Source organism: Microcebus murinus, unplaced genomic scaffold, assembly GCF_040939455.1.
Source record: "Microcebus murinus isolate Inina unplaced genomic scaffold, M.murinus_Inina_mat1.0 scaf017_hap2_Mmur4.0, whole genome shotgun sequence".
NCBI classification, from domain to species: domain Eukaryota; kingdom Metazoa; phylum Chordata; class Mammalia; order Primates; family Cheirogaleidae; genus Microcebus; species Microcebus murinus.
Genome location: NW_027438963.1, coordinates 320,439 through 339,444, shown reverse-complemented (window position 1 = coordinate 339,444; position 19,006 = coordinate 320,439). Strand labels below are relative to the sequence as shown.

Here is a 19,006-nt window from a genome sequence, read left to right as displayed (position 1 = left end):
CGCATTGTCCAGCCAGCCCCCGGGCCTCCCTGGGGTGCCCAGCACAAAAGTGCAGACACCCACCGGACCCTCCATCTCAGTTTTCGGATGTTTTTGCCACTCTAAGGACCCGCAGGCCAGCTGGGCCTTCTGGCAGGACAGAGAGCCCCGGAATCCGACGTGGAGAGCTGGGTGTACGTCCCCATGAGGAGGCGGTCCCCACCTCCGCGGCTATCCCCTTGCGGGGAGCGGCAGCCGCGGGGCCTCAGAGAAGACACCAGGCTGGGCCCCCACGGCACAGCGGGAGCACGTCCCCCGCAGGCCACTTAGCGATGGCGGCCAGCCGGCGGACGGTTGGGTTGCGCGAGACGCTGCGGCCGCCCTGCTACCGGGTTCCTGGGAGGGCGTCCTGGAACCAGCGTCCACACCAAGCCCTTGGAAGGCCCAGGCGACGGAGGAGCCCCGTCAGGCAGGGGCCGAGGACGGTGACGGCCCGGGCGGGGAGGAGCGTGTCAGGCAGGGGCAGAGGACGGTGACAGGTGATAGGCCGGGCGGGAAGGAGTCAGTCAGGCAGGGGCCGTGGAGGAGACGGGCTGGGTAAGGGTTAGGGTTCGTGTCAGGGCACAAGTCACAATCGCAAAGACCTGGAAGCCACCCGAGTGCCCATCGACCCACGAGTGGGTAAATAAAATGTGGCGCGTGGACACCACGGAGTGCTATTCGGCTATGAGGAGCAGCGGTGAGGGGGCACCTCTCGTGGTTCTCCTGGCCAGAGCTGGAACCCGTTCCAGTAAGCCAAGTATCCCAAGAATGGACACACGAGCACCACGTGCTCGCGCTCACCAGCAAATGGGTACGAACCGATGGACACCTAAGTGGACACAGAGGAATCACCTTCTTCGGGTGGGTGTCGGGCGGGTGGGGGGAGGGGATGGGCATACACATCCATTAGGAATGGGGTGGGTACGCACCGACTGGGGGATGGGCGCACTTGAAGCTCTGACCCGAGGGGGGAGGCTGGGAGAGGGCAACGCACCCGACCTTAACATTGGTGCCCCCACAATATGCTGGAACAACATGAGAGGTAAATGAATAAGAACACGGGGGGGGGGGGGAGGGGGGCACGGGCAACACATGTCACCTTAATACTTGGACTCCCATCATCTGCTTGAAAAGAGAGAGAAAAGAAAATGCAATAATAGAGATAAGAGACACTTTTTAAAAATAATGAATCCGGCCGGGCGCTGTGGCTCACGCCTGTAATCCTAGCTCTTGGGAGGCCGAGGCGGGCGGATTGCTCAAGGTCAGGAGTTCAAAACCAGCCTGAGCAAGAGCGAGACCCCGTCTCTACTATAAATAGAAAGGAATTAATTGGCCAACTGATATATATATATAAAAAATTAGCGGGGCATGGTGGCGCATGCCTGCAGTCCCAGCTACCCGGGAGGCTGAGGCAGAAGGATCACTGGAGCCCAGGAGTTTGAAGTTGCTGTGAGCTAGGCTGACGCCACGGCACTCACTCTAGCCTGGGCAACAAACCGAGACTCTGTCTCAAAAAAAAAAAAAAAAAATGAATCCGAAGAGAAAAGTAAAAGGAGGCCTGTGGAGCAGGTCTGGGTGTGACTCCGGATCCCCCAACATCAGGTGCCACCACCAAAGATTCCTACGTGTAGCCCATAGAACCCCAAAAGCAACGGGAGGAGTTCTGGTCACATACTCCCTCAAAATGACATCCTGGCCTTCTTCTGGAACTCCCTCCCCTCTCAGACTCTCAAGGTTTCCTCCAGCGTGTCGGCTCCCACAGAGCAGACCTTTGGTCTGAGACCTGACTGTCCAGAAGCCACGCATGCTGCCGCGTGGCGGCGGTGTCGCGGCTCGGGACAAGAGGAGGCCCCACGGTGCGGGCTGGGGCGCCAGGCACCGCGGCGGGCGCTGAGGGTGGGGGTCACCCCCACCCCGGGCCGCCCCCGCACTCCCAGAAACGCGACAGAACCAGAGGCAAAAAAAAAAAGAAGAAGCCTACGGCACCCGGTATTCCCGGGCGGTCTCCCATCCAAGTTCTAACCAGGCCCGAGCCTGCTTAGCTTCCGAGACCAGACGGGATCGGGCGCGTTCGGGGTGGTGTGGCCGTGGACGGCGGAGGGCGCCCCTGCCCCGCTCAAGAAGCCGAGCCTCTCTGCGCTTCCCCGCCGCCTCCTCCCCCCGCCCCAGGCCCCGCGCCGGGTCGGGCCTGTTGAGTTCGCCGGCCGGGTCCCGCGGGCTCCGAGGGACGGGGGTGACAGGCGGGGCGGGCTGGGGTTGGGGGCTGTCTCTGTATACACACACACTCACACTCACACTCACTCACTCACTCACACTCACACAAGATGCGCCTCCACGGCTGGACCCGCCAAGGTGGAGACCTTCAAGCCCCCTTCCTCTCCTTGCCTGGCCTCCTTCACCTCCCCGCCCCCCACCCCAAGCGCACGGGCGGGAGGGGCGGGGCGCTCGCCCTTTGACCCCAGCCAGGGGCGGCCCTCCCCCACAACCCCTTTCAGCTGCGCCCCCCACCCTGTGGCCCTGCGGCCGCCTATTCCCCCGGGCCAGGGCTGGGGCACAGCGCACGGGGGAGGGGAGCCAGTGTATGGGGCGTCTCTCTCTCTCTCTCTCTCTCTCTCTCTCTCTCTCTCTCTCTCTCTCTCTCTCTCTCTCTCTCTCGGGATGTGTCCCATGGGTGGGGTGGGGTGGCGTGGTTTGTGGGGCGCTGAAGAAATCAGTCCCCTCCATCTCCTCCCTCTGGAAAACACCCAAGCCCTTGGAGAACTGCCCGCACCTCTACCTACCGTGGGGGCCGGGACCCTCCTCTGTGTCCTCCTGTGGCCCAGTCCAAGGGGCCTGGGCCTGGCCGGGGCTGCACTGGACCCCAACCACCCTGGCGTGTGGACTCGCTAAAAATCGGCGATTAGATATTGGATTCCAGCGTCATTGAGGTCATTTCACTAATGAGTGCACCGCAAAGAGTTTCCTAATCCATCTGTGAGGGTGGCAACCGAAAGAGAATTTTAGAGCTGACAGAATAGGCGAGGAAAGGCATAGGAGATTTCCACACCCAGTAAGGAAGCCTTTCCCAAAGTGGAAGAAAGAAAGGAGCAAACAGAGACACCGGTAGCCCGCCCGGATCAGAGTCTGCCCCTGAGAGAAAGTACCCTGACCAGGTTCACCCGTGGGTGGGTCGCGAGCTAGCGGCATTCAGAAGAGCGAGGCCCGCAGTCTGTGCAGAAGACACCTGCACTCGGGTGTGTGTGGCGGCACAATTCACAAGCAGCTCCAGATGTTAAACCAAGGAGAAGCCAGGGAGTTCCCAACGCCCCAGGTGTCCTCAGCCCACGACTGGCTGCTGTGGGAATGCGAAGCCCGGCTCCTTGTCTCAGAGCGGGGCAACCAGGAGGTGTGATGTCCACCCCGGGGTTCCCAGGAGGATCAGACTGAAGCTGGGACTTGGCCTGAAAGTGTCCCCTCGCATGGCCACCCCCTTCCCCTTCCTGCTCCTCTACTCCTGGTGCCCCTCCATCCAGGGGCCAGACCTTAAAGAGTCACCCGCAAGAGAATCCTGGTCCCAAAGGAGCCTTCTGGGGGACCCCTGCTGAGAGAGGTTGTGGGCATGGCCCGCTGGGGCTCTGCCCGACCCAGGGCTGAGAGATGCAACCTCCCAGCTCTGGGTCCCTGCAGGAAGTGTTGGCAAGCACAGGGCCAGTCCTCCAAAGGCCCAGGTGCAGGGAGCCCAGGCCAAGCAGCCTGTGGAAGAAGCCACATGCTGTGCCACCCCGGGGAACACGACTGCAGGCCACGGCCCTTCCCACCTCCTCCTCCTCCTCCTCCTCCTCCTCCTCCTCCTCCTCCTCCTCCTCCCACCCCGCCCCCGCCCCCGCCCCCACATGGCACAGGGCCCAGAGACACCTCAGACACTTGCTACCCAAAGTGCAAAGGGCATCAGTTGCTCCTCCAAACCCCCCCCCCAGCCCAGCAGACCGCGTTGTCCAGCCAGCCCCCGGGCCTCCCTGGGGTGCCCAGCACAAAAGTGCAGACACCCACCGGACCCTCCATCTCAGTTTTCGGATGTTTTTGCCACTCTAAGGACCCGCAGGCCAGCTGGGCCTTCTGGCAGGACAGAGAGCCCCGGAATCCGACGTGGAGAGCTGGGTGTACGTCCCCATGAGGAGGCGGTCCCCACCTCCGCGGCTATCCCCTTGCGGGGAGCGGCAGCCGCGGGGCCTCAGAGAAGACACCAGGCTGGGCCCCCACGGCACAGCGGGAGCACGTCCCCCGCAGGCCACTTAGCCACGGCGGCCAGCCGGCGGACGGTTGGGTTGCGCGAGACGCTGCGGCCGCCCTGCTACCGGGTTCCTGGGAGGGCGTCCTGGAACCAGCGTCCACACCAAGCCCTTGGAAGGCCCAGGCGACGGAGGAGCCCCGTCAGGCAGGGGCCGAGGACGGTGACGGCCCGGGCGGGGAGGAGCGTGTCAGGCAGGGGCAGAGGACGGTGACAGGTGATAGGCCGGGCGGGAAGGAGTCAGTCAGGCAGGGGCCGTGGAGGAGACGGGCTGGGTAAGGGTTAGGGTTCGTGTCAGGGCACAAGTCACAATCGCAAAGACCTGGAAGCCACCCGAGTGCCCATCGACCCACGAGTGGGTAAATAAAATGTGGCGCGTGGACACCACGGAGTGCTATTCGGCTATGAGGAGCAGCGGTGAGGGGGCACCTCTCGTGGTTCTCCTGGCCAGAGCTGGAACCCGTTCCAGTAAGCCAAGTATCCCAAGAATGGACACACGAGCACCACGTGCTCGCGCTCACCAGCAAATGGGTACGAACCGATGGACACCTAAGTGGACACAGAGGAATCACCTTCTTCGGGTGGGTGTCGGGCGGGTGGGGGGAGGGGATGGGCATACACATCCATTAGGAATGGGGTGGGTACGCACCGACTGGGGGATGGGCGCACTTGAAGCTCTGACCCGAGGGGGGAGGCTGGGAGAGGGCAACGCACCCGACCTTAACATTGGTGCCCCCACAATATGCTGGAACAACATGAGAGGTAAATGAATAAGAACACGGGGGGGGGGGAGGGGGGCACGGGCAACACATGTCACCTTAATACTTGGACTCCCATCATCTGCTTGAAAAGAGAGAGAAAAGAAAATGCAATAATAGAGATAAGAGACACTTTTTAAAAATAATGAATCCGGCCGGGCGCTGTGGCTCACGCCTGTAATCCTAGCTCTTGGGAGGCCGAGGCGGGCGGATTGCTCAAGGTCAGGAGTTCAAAACCAGCCTGAGCAAGAGCGAGACCCCGTCTCTACTATAAATAGAAAGGAATTAATTGGCCAACTGATATATATATATAAAAAATTAGCGGGGCATGGTGGCGCATGCCTGCAGTCCCAGCTACCCGGGAGGCTGAGGCAGAAGGATCACTGGAGCCCAGGAGTTTGAAGTTGCTGTGAGCTAGGCTGACGCCACGGCACTCACTCTAGCCTGGGCAACAAACCGAGACTCTGTCTCAAAAAAAAAAAAAAAAAATGAATCCGAAGAGAAAAGTAAAAGGAGGCCTGTGGAGCAGGTCTGGGTGTGACTCCGGATCCCCCAACATCAGGTGCCACCACCAAAGATTCCTACGTGTAGCCCATAGAACCCCAAAAGCAACGGGAGGAGTTCTGGTCACATACTCCCTCAAAATGACATCCTGGCCTTCTTCTGGAACTCCCTCCCCTCTCAGACTCTCAAGGTTTCCTCCAGCGTGTCGGCTCCCACAGAGCAGACCTTTGGTCTGAGACCTGACTGTCCAGAAGCCACGCATGCTGCCGCGTGGCGGCGGTGTCGCGGCTCGGGACAAGAGGAGGCCCCACGGTGCGGGCTGGGGCGCCAGGCACCGCGGCGGGCGCTGAGGGTGGGGGTCACCCCCACCCCGGGCCGCCCCCGCACTCCCAGAAACGCGACAGAACCAGAGGCAAAAAAAAAAAGAAGAAGCCTACGGCACCCGGTATTCCCGGGCGGTCTCCCATCCAAGTTCTAACCAGGCCCGAGCCTGCTTAGCTTCCGAGACCAGACGGGATCGGGCGCGTTCGGGGTGGTGTGGCCGTGGACGGCGGAGGGCGCCCCTGCCCCGCTCAAGAAGCCGAGCCTCTCTGCGCTTCCCCGCCGCCTCCTCCCCCCGCCCCAGGCCCCGCGCCGGGTCGGGCCTGTTGAGTTCGCCGGCCGGGTCCCGCGGGCTCCGAGGGACGGGGGTGACAGGCGGGGCGGGCCGGGGTTGGGGGCTGTCTCTGTATACACACACACTCACACTCACACTCACTCACTCACTCACACTCACACAAGATGCGCCTCCACGGCTGGACCCGCCAAGGTGGAGACCTTCAAGCCCCCCTCCTCTCCTTGCCTGGCCTCCTTCACCTCCCCGCCCCCCACCCCCAGCGCACGGGCGGGAGGGGCGGGGCGCTCGCCCTTTGACCCCAGCCCGGGGCGGCCCTCCCCCACAACCCCTTTCAGCTGCGCCCCCCACCCTGTGGCCCTGCGGCCGCCTATTCCCCCGGGCCAGGGCTGGGGCACAGCGCACGGGGGAGGGGAGCCAGTGTATGGGGCGTCTCTCTCTCTCTCTCTCTCTCTCTCTCTCTCTCTCTCTCTCTCTCTCTCTCTCTCTCTCTCTCGGGATGTGTCCCATGGGTGGGGTGGGGTGGCGTGGTTTGTGGGGCGCTGAAGAAATCAGTCCCCTCCATCTCCTCCCTCTGGAAAACACCCAAGCCCTTGGAGAACTGCCCGCACCTCTACCTACCGTGGGGGCCGGGACCCTCCTCTGTGTCCTCCTGTGGCCCAGTCCAAGGGGCCTGGGCCTGGCCGGGGCTGCACTGGACCCCAACCACCCTGGCGTGTGGACTCGCTAAAAATCGGCGATTAGATATTGGATTCCAGCGTCATTGAGGTCATTTCACTAATGAGTGCACCGCAAAGAGTTTCCTAATCCATCTGTGAGGGTGGCAACCGAAAGAGAATTTTAGAGCTGACAGAATAGGCGAGGAAAGGCATAGGAGATTTCCACACCCAGTAAGGAAGCCTTTCCCAAAGTGGAAGAAAGAAAGGAGCAAACAGAGACACCGGTAGCCCGCCCGGATCAGAGTCTGCCCCTGAGAGAAAGTACCCTGACCAGGTTCACCCGTGGGTGGGTCGCGAGCTAGCGGCATTCAGAAGAGCGAGGCCCGCAGTCTGTGCAGAAGACACCTGCACTCGGGTGTGTGTGGCGGCACAATTCACAAGCAGCTCCAGATGTTAAACCAAGGAGAAGCCAGGGAGTTCCCAACGCCCCAGGTGTCCTCAGCCCACGACTGGCTGCTGTGGGAATGCGAAGCCCGGCTCCTTGTCTCAGAGCGGGGCAACCAGGAGGTGTGATGTCCACCCCGGGGTTCCCAGGAGGATCAGACTGAAGCTGGGACTTGGCCTGAAAGTGTCCCCTCGCATGGCCACCCCCTTCCCCTTCCTGCTCCTCTACTCCTGGTGCCCCTCCATCCAGGGGCCAGACCTTAAAGAGTCACCCGCAAGAGAATCCTGGTCCCAAAGGAGCCTTCTGGGGGACCCCTGCTGAGAGAGGTTGTGGGCATGGCCCGCTGGGGCTCTGCCCGACCCAGGGCTGAGAGATGCAACCTCCCAGCTCTGGGTCCCTGCAGGAAGTGTTGGCAAGCACAGGGCCAGTCCTCCAAAGGCCCAGGTGCAGGGAGCCCAGGCCAAGCAGCCTGTGGAAGAAGCCACATGCTGTGCCACCCCGGGGAACACGACTGCAGGCCACGGCCCTTCCCACCTCCTCCTCCTCCTCCTCCTCCTCCTCCTCCTCCTCCTCCTCCTCCTCCCACCCCGCCCCCGCCCCCGCCCCCACATGGCACAGGGCCCAGAGACACCTCAGACACTTGCTACCCAAAGTGCAAAGGGCATCAGTTGCTCCTCCAAACCCCCCCCCCAGCCCAGCAGACCGCGTTGTCCAGCCAGCCCCCGGGCCTCCCTGGGGTGCCCAGCACAAAAGTGCAGACACCCACCGGACCCTCCATCTCAGTTTTCGGATGTTTTTGCCACTCTAAGGACCCGCAGGCCAGCTGGGCCTTCTGGCAGGACAGAGAGCCCCGGAATCCGACGTGGAGAGCTGGGTGTACGTCCCCATGAGGAGGCGGTCCCCACCTCCGCGGCTATCCCCTTGCGGGGAGCGGCAGCCGCGGGGCCTCAGAGAAGACACCAGGCTGGGCCCCCACGGCACAGCGGGAGCACGTCCCCCGCAGGCCACTTAGCCACGGCGGCCAGCCGGCGGACGGTTGGGTTGCGCGAGACGCTGCGGCCGCCCTGCTACCGGGTTCCTGGGAGGGCGTCCTGGAACCAGCGTCCACACCAAGCCCTTGGAAGGCCCAGGCGACGGAGGAGCCCCGTCAGGCAGGGGCCGAGGACGGTGACGGCCCGGGCGGGGAGGAGCGTGTCAGGCAGGGGCAGAGGACGGTGACAGGTGATAGGCCGGGCGGGAAGGAGTCAGTCAGGCAGGGGCCGTGGAGGAGACGGGCTGGGTAAGGGTTAGGGTTCGTGTCAGGGCACAAGTCACAATCGCAAAGACCTGGAAGCCACCCGAGTGCCCATCGACCCACGAGTGGGTAAATAAAATGTGGCGCGTGGACACCACGGAGTGCTATTCGGCTATGAGGAGCAGCGGTGAGGGGGCACCTCTCGTGGTTCTCCTGGCCAGAGCTGGAACCCGTTCCAGTAAGCCAAGTATCCCAAGAATGGACACACGAGCACCACGTGCTCGCGCTCACCAGCAAATGGGTACGAACCGATGGACACCTAAGTGGACACAGAGGAATCACCTTCTTCGGGTGGGTGTCGGGCGGGTGGGGGGAGGGGATGGGCATACACATCCATTAGGAATGGGGTGGGTACGCACCGACTGGGGGATGGGCGCACTTGAAGCTCTGACCCGAGGGGGGAGGCTGGGAGAGGGCAACGCACCCGACCTTAACATTGGTGCCCCCACAATATGCTGGAACAACATGAGAGGTAAATGAATAAGAACACGGGGGGGGGGAGGGGGGCACGGGCAACACATGTCACCTTAATACTTGGACTCCCATCATCTGCTTGAAAAGAGAGAGAAAAGAAAATGCAATAATAGAGATAAGAGACACTTTTTAAAAATAATGAATCCGGCCGGGCGCTGTGGCTCACGCCTGTAATCCTAGCTCTTGGGAGGCCGAGGCGGGCGGATTGCTCAAGGTCAGGAGTTCAAAACCAGCCTGAGCAAGAGCGAGACCCCGTCTCTACTATAAATAGAAAGGAATTAATTGGCCAACTGATATATATATATAAAAAATTAGCGGGGCATGGTGGCGCATGCCTGCAGTCCCAGCTACCCGGGAGGCTGAGGCAGAAGGATCACTGGAGCCCAGGAGTTTGAAGTTGCTGTGAGCTAGGCTGACGCCACGGCACTCACTCTAGCCTGGGCAACAAACCGAGACTCTGTCTCAAAAAAAAAAAAAAAAAATGAATCCGAAGAGAAAAGTAAAAGGAGGCCTGTGGAGCAGGTCTGGGTGTGACTCCGGATCCCCCAACATCAGGTGCCACCACCAAAGATTCCTACGTGTAGCCCATAGAACCCCAAAAGCAACGGGAGGAGTTCTGGTCACATACTCCCTCAAAATGACATCCTGGCCTTCTTCTGGAACTCCCTCCCCTCTCAGACTCTCAAGGTTTCCTCCAGCGTGTCGGCTCCCACAGAGCAGACCTTTGGTCTGAGACCTGACTGTCCAGAAGCCACGCATGCTGCCGCGTGGCGGCGGTGTCGCGGCTCGGGACAAGAGGAGGCCCCACGGTGCGGGCTGGGGCGCCAGGCACCGCGGCGGGCGCTGAGGGTGGGGGTCACCCCCACCCCGGGCCGCCCCCGCACTCCCAGAAACGCGACAGAACCAGAGGCAAAAAAAAAAAGAAGAAGCCTACGGCACCCGGTATTCCCGGGCGGTCTCCCATCCAAGTTCTAACCAGGCCCGAGCCTGCTTAGCTTCCGAGACCAGACGGGATCGGGCGCGTTCGGGGTGGTGTGGCCGTGGACGGCGGAGGGCGCCCCTGCCCCGCTCAAGAAGCCGAGCCTCTCTGCGCTTCCCCGCCGCCTCCTCCCCCCGCCCCAGGCCCCGCGCCGGGTCGGGCCTGTTGAGTTCGCCGGCCGGGTCCCGCGGGCTCCGAGGGACGGGGGTGACAGGCGGGGCGGGCCGGGGTTGGGGGCTGTCTCTGTATACACACACACTCACACTCACACTCACTCACTCACTCACACTCACACAAGATGCGCCTCCACGGCTGGACCCGCCAAGGTGGAGACCTTCAAGCCCCCCTCCTCTCCTTGCCTGGCCTCCTTCACCTCCCCGCCCCCCACCCCCAGCGCACGGGCGGGAGGGGCGGGGCGCTCGCCCTTTGACCCCAGCCCGGGGCGGCCCTCCCCCACAACCCCTTTCAGCTGCGCCCCCCACCCTGTGGCCCTGCGGCCGCCTATTCCCCCGGGCCAGGGCTGGGGCACAGCGCACGGGGGAGGGGAGCCAGTGTATGGGGCGTCTCTCTCTCTCTCTCTCTCTCTCTCTCTCTCTCTCTCTCTCTCTCTCTCTCTCTCTCTCTCTCTCGGGATGTGTCCCATGGGTGGGGTGGGGTGGCGTGGTTTGTGGGGCGCTGAAGAAATCAGTCCCCTCCATCTCCTCCCTCTGGAAAACACCCAAGCCCTTGGAGAACTGCCCGCACCTCTACCTACCGTGGGGGCCGGGACCCTCCTCTGTGTCCTCCTGTGGCCCAGTCCAAGGGGCCTGGGCCTGGCCGGGGCTGCACTGGACCCCAACCACCCTGGCGTGTGGACTCGCTAAAAATCGGCGATTAGATATTGGATTCCAGCGTCATTGAGGTCATTTCACTAATGAGTGCACCGCAAAGAGTTTCCTAATCCATCTGTGAGGGTGGCAACCGAAAGAGAATTTTAGAGCTGACAGAATAGGCGAGGAAAGGCATAGGAGATTTCCACACCCAGTAAGGAAGCCTTTCCCAAAGTGGAAGAAAGAAAGGAGCAAACAGAGACACCGGTAGCCCGCCCGGATCAGAGTCTGCCCCTGAGAGAAAGTACCCTGACCAGGTTCACCCGTGGGTGGGTCGCGAGCTAGCGGCATTCAGAAGAGCGAGGCCCGCAGTCTGTGCAGAAGACACCTGCACTCGGGTGTGTGTGGCGGCACAATTCACAAGCAGCTCCAGATGTTAAACCAAGGAGAAGCCAGGGAGTTCCCAACGCCCCAGGTGTCCTCAGCCCACGACTGGCTGCTGTGGGAATGCGAAGCCCGGCTCCTTGTCTCAGAGCGGGGCAACCAGGAGGTGTGATGTCCACCCCGGGGTTCCCAGGAGGATCAGACTGAAGCTGGGACTTGGCCTGAAAGTGTCCCCTCGCATGGCCACCCCCTTCCCCTTCCTGCTCCTCTACTCCTGGTGCCCCTCCATCCAGGGGCCAGACCTTAAAGAGTCACCCGCAAGAGAATCCTGGTCCCAAAGGAGCCTTCTGGGGGACCCCTGCTGAGAGAGGTTGTGGGCATGGCCCGCTGGGGCTCTGCCCGACCCAGGGCTGAGAGATGCAACCTCCCAGCTCTGGGTCCCTGCAGGAAGTGTTGGCAAGCACAGGGCCAGTCCTCCAAAGGCCCAGGTGCAGGGAGCCCAGGCCAAGCAGCCTGTGGAAGAAGCCACATGCTGTGCCACCCCGGGGAACACGACTGCAGGCCACGGCCCTTCCCACCTCCTCCTCCTCCTCCTCCTCCTCCTCCTCCTCCTCCTCCTCCTCCTCCCACCCCGCCCCCGCCCCCGCCCCCACATGGCACAGGGCCCAGAGACACCTCAGACACTTGCTACCCAAAGTGCAAAGGGCATCAGTTGCTCCTCCAAACCCCCCCCCCAGCCCAGCAGACCGCGTTGTCCAGCCAGCCCCCGGGCCTCCCTGGGGTGCCCAGCACAAAAGTGCAGACACCCACCGGACCCTCCATCTCAGTTTTCGGATGTTTTTGCCACTCTAAGGACCCGCAGGCCAGCTGGGCCTTCTGGCAGGACAGAGAGCCCCGGAATCCGACGTGGAGAGCTGGGTGTACGTCCCCATGAGGAGGCGGTCCCCACCTCCGCGGCTATCCCCTTGCGGGGAGCGGCAGCCGCGGGGCCTCAGAGAAGACACCAGGCTGGGCCCCCACGGCACAGCGGGAGCACGTCCCCCGCAGGCCACTTAGCCACGGCGGCCAGCCGGCGGACGGTTGGGTTGCGCGAGACGCTGCGGCCGCCCTGCTACCGGGTTCCTGGGAGGGCGTCCTGGAACCAGCGTCCACACCAAGCCCTTGGAAGGCCCAGGCGACGGAGGAGCCCCGTCAGGCAGGGGCCGAGGACGGTGACGGCCCGGGCGGGGAGGAGCGTGTCAGGCAGGGGCAGAGGACGGTGACAGGTGATAGGCCGGGCGGGAAGGAGTCAGTCAGGCAGGGGCCGTGGAGGAGACGGGCTGGGTAAGGGTTAGGGTTCGTGTCAGGGCACAAGTCACAATCGCAAAGACCTGGAAGCCACCCGAGTGCCCATCGACCCACGAGTGGGTAAATAAAATGTGGCGCGTGGACACCACGGAGTGCTATTCGGCTATGAGGAGCAGCGGTGAGGGGGCACCTCTCGTGGTTCTCCTGGCCAGAGCTGGAACCCGTTCCAGTAAGCCAAGTATCCCAAGAATGGACACACGAGCACCACGTGCTCGCGCTCACCAGCAAATGGGTACGAACCGATGGACACCTAAGTGGACACAGAGGAATCACCTTCTTCGGGTGGGTGTCGGGCGGGTGGGGGGAGGGGATGGGCATACACATCCATTAGGAATGGGGTGGGTACGCACCGACTGGGGGATGGGCGCACTTGAAGCTCTGACCCGAGGGGGGAGGCTGGGAGAGGGCAACGCACCCGACCTTAACATTGGTGCCCCCACAATATGCTGGAACAACATGAGAGGTAAATGAATAAGAACACGGGGGGGGGGAGGGGGGCACGGGCAACACATGTCACCTTAATACTTGGACTCCCATCATCTGCTTGAAAAGAGAGAGAAAAGAAAATGCAATAATAGAGATAAGAGACACTTTTTAAAAATAATGAATCCGGCCGGGCGCTGTGGCTCACGCCTGTAATCCTAGCTCTTGGGAGGCCGAGGCGGGCGGATTGCTCAAGGTCAGGAGTTCAAAACCAGCCTGAGCAAGAGCGAGACCCCGTCTCTACTATAAATAGAAAGGAATTAATTGGCCAACTGATATATATATATAAAAAATTAGCGGGGCATGGTGGCGCATGCCTGCAGTCCCAGCTACCCGGGAGGCTGAGGCAGAAGGATCACTGGAGCCCAGGAGTTTGAAGTTGCTGTGAGCTAGGCTGACGCCACGGCACTCACTCTAGCCTGGGCAACAAACCGAGACTCTGTCTCAAAAAAAAAAAAAAAAAATGAATCCGAAGAGAAAAGTAAAAGGAGGCCTGTGGAGCAGGTCTGGGTGTGACTCCGGATCCCCCAACATCAGGTGCCACCACCAAAGATTCCTACGTGTAGCCCATAGAACCCCAAAAGCAACGGGAGGAGTTCTGGTCACATACTCCCTCAAAATGACATCCTGGCCTTCTTCTGGAACTCCCTCCCCTCTCAGACTCTCAAGGTTTCCTCCAGCGTGTCGGCTCCCACAGAGCAGACCTTTGGTCTGAGACCTGACTGTCCAGAAGCCACGCATGCTGCCGCGTGGCGGCGGTGTCGCGGCTCGGGACAAGAGGAGGCCCCACGGTGCGGGCTGGGGCGCCAGGCACCGCGGCGGGCGCTGAGGGTGGGGGTCACCCCCACCCCGGGCCGCCCCCGCACTCCCAGAAACGCGACAGAACCAGAGGCAAAAAAAAAAAGAAGAAGCCTACGGCACCCGGTATTCCCGGGCGGTCTCCCATCCAAGTTCTAACCAGGCCCGAGCCTGCTTAGCTTCCGAGACCAGACGGGATCGGGCGCGTTCGGGGTGGTGTGGCCGTGGACGGCGGAGGGCGCCCCTGCCCCGCTCAAGAAGCCGAGCCTCTCTGCGCTTCCCCGCCGCCTCCTCCCCCCGCCCCAGGCCCCGCGCCGGGTCGGGCCTGTTGAGTTCGCCGGCCGGGTCCCGCGGGCTCCGAGGGACGGGGGTGACAGGCGGGGCGGGCCGGGGTTGGGGGCTGTCTCTGTATACACACACACTCACACTCACACTCACTCACTCACTCACACTCACACAAGATGCGCCTCCACGGCTGGACCCGCCAAGGTGGAGACCTTCAAGCCCCCCTCCTCTCCTTGCCTGGCCTCCTTCACCTCCCCGCCCCCCACCCCCAGCGCACGGGCGGGAGGGGCGGGGCGCTCGCCCTTTGACCCCAGCCCGGGGCGGCCCTCCCCCACAACCCCTTTCAGCTGCGCCCCCCACCCTGTGGCCCTGCGGCCGCCTATTCCCCCGGGCCAGGGCTGGGGCACAGCGCACGGGGGAGGGGAGCCAGTGTATGGGGCGTCTCTCTCTCTCTCTCTCTCTCTCTCTCTCTCTCTCTCTCTCTCTCTCTCTCTCTCTCTCTCTCTCGGGATGTGTCCCATGGGTGGGGTGGGGTGGCGTGGTTTGTGGGGCGCTGAAGAAATCAGTCCCCTCCATCTCCTCCCTCTGGAAAACACCCAAGCCCTTGGAGAACTGCCCGCACCTCTACCTACCGTGGGGGCCGGGACCCTCCTCTGTGTCCTCCTGTGGCCCAGTCCAAGGGGCCTGGGCCTGGCCGGGGCTGCACTGGACCCCAACCACCCTGGCGTGTGGACTCGCTAAAAATCGGCGATTAGATATTGGATTCCAGCGTCATTGAGGTCATTTCACTAATGAGTGCACCGCAAAGAGTTTCCTAATCCATCTGTGAGGGTGGCAACCGAAAGAGAATTTTAGAGCTGACAGAATAGGCGAGGAAAGGCATAGGAGATTTCCACACCCAGTAAGGAAGCCTTTCCCAAAGTGGAAGAAAGAAAGGAGCAAACAGAGACACCGGTAGCCCGCCCGGATCAGAGTCTGCCCCTGAGAGAAAGTACCCTGACCAGGTTCACCCGTGGGTGGGTCGCGAGCTAGCGGCATTCAGAAGAGCGAGGCCCGCAGTCTGTGCGGAAGACACCTGCACTCGGGTGTGTGTGGCGGCACAATTCACAAGCAGCTCCAGATGTTAAACCAAGGAGAAGCCAGGGAGTTCCCAACGCCCCAGGTGTCCTCAGCCCACGACTGGCTGCTGTGGGAATGCGAAGCCCGGCTCCTTGTCTCAGAGCGGGGCAACCAGGAGGTGTGATGTCCACCCCGGGGTTCCCAGGAGGATCAGACTGAAGCTGGGACTTGGCCTGAAAGTGTCCCCTCGCATGGCCACCCCCTTCCCCTTCCTGCTCCTCTACTCCTGGTGCCCCTCCATCCAGGGGCCAGACCTTAAAGAGTCACCCGCAAGAGAATCCTGGTCCCAAAGGAGCCTTCTGGGGGACCCCTGCTGAGAGAGGTTGTGGGCATGGCCCGCTGGGGCTCTGCCCGACCCAGGGCTGAGAGATGCAACCTCCCAGCTCTGGGTCCCTGCAGGAAGTGTTGGCAAGCACAGGGCCAGTCCTCCAAAGGCCCAGGTGCAGGGAGCCCAGGCCAAGCAGCCTGTGGAAGAAGCCACATGCTGTGCCACCCCGGGGAACACGACTGCAGGCCACGGCCCTTCCCACCTCCTCCTCCTCCTCCTCCTCCTCCTCCTCCTCCTCCTCCTCCTCCTCCCACCCCGCCCCCGCCCCCGCCCCCACATGGCACAGGGCCCAGAGACACCTCAGACACTTGCTACCCAAAGTGCAAAGGGCATCAGTTGCTCCTCCAAACCCCCCCCCCAGCCCAGCAGACCGCGTTGTCCAGCCAGCCCCCGGGCCTCCCTGGGGTGCCCAGCACAAAAGTGCAGACACCCACCGGACCCTCCATCTCAGTTTTCGGATGTTTTTGCCACTCTAAGGACCCGCAGGCCAGCTGGGCCTTCTGGCAGGACAGAGAGCCCCGGAATCCGACGTGGAGAGCTGGGTGTACGTCCCCATGAGGAGGCGGTCCCCACCTCCGCGGCTATCCCCTTGCGGGGAGCGGCAGCCGCGGGGCCTCAGAGAAGACACCAGGCTGGGCCCCCACGGCACAGCGGGAGCACGTCCCCCGCAGGCCACTTAGCCACGGCGGCCAGCCGGCGGACGGTTGGGTTGCGCGAGACGCTGCGGCCGCCCTGCTACCGGGTTCCTGGGAGGGCGTCCTGGAACCAGCGTCCACACCAAGCCCTTGGAAGGCCCAGGCGACGGAGGAGCCCCGTCAGGCAGGGGCCGAGGACGGTGACGGCCCGGGCGGGGAGGAGCGTGTCAGGCAGGGGCAGAGGACGGTGACAGGTGATAGGCCGGGCGGGAAGGAGTCAGTCAGGCAGGGGCCGTGGAGGAGACGGGCTGGGTAAGGGTTAGGGTTCGTGTCAGGGCACAAGTCACAATCGCAAAGACCTGGAAGCCACCCGAGTGCCCATCGACCCACGAGTGGGTAAATAAAATGTGGCGCGTGGACACCACGGAGTGCTATTCGGCTATGAGGAGCAGCGGTGAGAGGGCACCTCTCGTGGTTCTCCTGGCCAGAGCTGGAACCCGTTCCAGTAAGCCAAGTATCCCAAGAATGGACACACGAGCACCACGTGCTCGCGCTCACCAGCAAATGGGTACGAACCGATGGACACCTAAGTGGACACAGAGGAATCACCTTCTTCGGGTGGGTGTCGGGCGGGTGGGGGGAGGGGATGGGCATACACATCCATTAGGAATGGGGTGGGTACGCACCGACTGGGGGATGGGCGCACTTGAAGCTCTGACCCGAGGGGGGAGGCTGGGAGAGGGCAACGCACCCGACCTTAACATTGGTGCCCCCACAATATGCTGGAACAACATGAGAGGTAAATGAATAAGAACACGGGGGGGGGGAGGGGGGCACGGGCAACACATGTCACCTTAATACTTGGACTCCCATCATCTGCTTGAAAAGAGAGAGAAAAGAAAATGCAATAATAGAGATAAGAGACACTTTTTAAAAATAATGAATCCGGCCGGGCGCTGTGGCTCACGCCTGTAATCCTAGCTCTTGGGAGGCCGAGGCGGGCGGATTGCTCAAGGTCAGGAGTTCAAAACCAGCCTGAGCAAGAGCGAGACCCCGTCTCTACTATAAATAGAAAGGAATTAATTGGCCAACTGATATATATATATAAAAAATTAGCGGGGCATGGTGGCGCATGCCTGCAGTCCCAGCTACCCGGGAGGCTGAGGCAGAAGGATCACTGGAGCCCAGGAGTTTGAAGTTGCTGTGAGCTAGGCTGACGCCACGGCACTCACTCTAGCCTGGGCAACAAACCGAGACTCTGTCTCAAAAAAAAAAAAAAAAAAATGAATCCGAAGAGAAAAGTAAAAGGAGGCCTGTGGAGCAGGTCTGGGTGTGACTCCGGATCCCCCAACATCAGGTGCCACCACCAAAGATTCCTACGTGTAGCCCATAGAACCCCAAAAGCAACGGGAGGAGTTCTGGTCACATACTCCCTCAAAATGACATCCTGGCCTTCTTCTGGAACTCCCTCCCCTCTCAGACTCTCAAGGTTTCCTCCAGCGTGTCGGCTCCCACAGAGCAGACCTTTGGTCTGAGACCTGACTGTCCAGAAGCCACGCATGCTGCCGCGTGGCGGCGGTGTCGCGGCTCGGGACAAGAGGAGGCCCCACGGTGCGGGCTGGGGCGCCAGGCACCGCGGCGGGCGCTGAGGGTGGGGGTCACCCCCACCCCGGGCCGCCCCCGCACTCCCAGAAACGCGACAGAACCAGAGGCAAAAAAAAAAAGAAGAAGCCTACGGCACCCGGTATTCCCGGGCGGTCTCCCATCCAAGTTCTAACCAGGCCCGAGCCTGCTTAGCTTCCGAGACCAGACGGGATCGGGCGCGTTCGGGGTGGTGTGGCCGTGGACGGCGGAGGGCGCCCCTGCCCCGCTCAAGAAGCCGAGCCTCTCTGCGCTTCCCCGCCGCCTCCTCCCCCCGCCCCAGGCCCCGCGCCGGGTCGGGCCTGTTGAGTTCGCCGGCCGGGTCCCGCGGGCTCCGAGGGACGGGGGTGACAGGCGGGGCGGGCCGGGGTTGGGGGCTGTCTCTGTATACACACACACTCACACTCACACTCACTCACTCACTCACACTCACACAAGATGCGCCTCCACGGCTGGACCCGCCAAGGTGGAGACCTTCAAGCCCCCCTCCTCTCCTTGCCTGGCCTCCTTCACCTCCCCGCCCCCCACCCCCAGCGCACGGGCGGGAGGGGCGGGGCGCTCGCCCTTTGACCCCAGCCAGGGGCGGCCCTCCCCCACAACCCCTTTCAGCTGCGCCCCCCACCCTGTGGCCCTGCGGCCGCCTATTCCCCCGGGCCAGGGCTGGGGCACAGCGCACGGGGGAGGGGAGCCAGTGTATGGGGCGTCTCTCTCTCTCTCTCTCTCTCTCTCTCTCTCTCTCTCTCTCTCTCTCTCTCTCTCTCTCTCGGGATGTGTCCCATGGGTGGGGTGGCGTGGCGTGGTTTGTGGGGCGCTGAAGAAATCAGTCCCCTCCATCTCCTCCCTCTGGAAAACACCCAAGCCCTTGGAGAACTGCCCGCACCTCTACCTACCGTGGGGGCCGGGACCCTCCTCTGTGTCCTCCTGTGGCCCAGTCCAAGGGGCCTGGGCCTGGCCGGGGCTGCACTGGACCCCAACCACCCTGGCGTGTGGACTCGCTAAAAATCGGCGATTAGATATTGGATTCCAGCGTCATTGAGGTCATTTCACTAATGAGTGCACCGCAAAGAGTTTCCTAATCCATCTGTGAGGGTGGCAACCGAAAGAGAATTTTAGAGCTGACAGAATAGGCGAGGAAAGGCATAGGAGATTTCCACACCCAGTAA

General features: G+C 62.3%; 5 pseudogenes; all 5 read right to left on the bottom strand.

The window, feature by feature from the left end:
* Window positions 1–1,995: 1,995 nt before the first annotated feature.
* On the bottom strand, window positions 1,996–2,114 carry LOC142867491 (uncharacterized; annotated as a pseudogene).
* A 3,866-nt stretch (window positions 2,115–5,980) lies between these two features.
* On the bottom strand, window positions 5,981–6,099 carry LOC142867489 (uncharacterized; annotated as a pseudogene).
* Window positions 6,100–9,962: 3,863 nt separating this feature from the next.
* On the bottom strand, window positions 9,963–10,081 carry LOC142867488 (uncharacterized; annotated as a pseudogene).
* A 3,865-nt stretch (window positions 10,082–13,946) lies between these two features.
* Window positions 13,947–14,065, bottom strand: LOC142867487 (uncharacterized; annotated as a pseudogene).
* A 3,866-nt stretch (window positions 14,066–17,931) lies between these two features.
* LOC142867486 (uncharacterized) lies at window positions 17,932–18,050 on the bottom strand (annotated as a pseudogene).
* Between the last annotated feature and the right edge of the window lie 956 nt (window positions 18,051–19,006).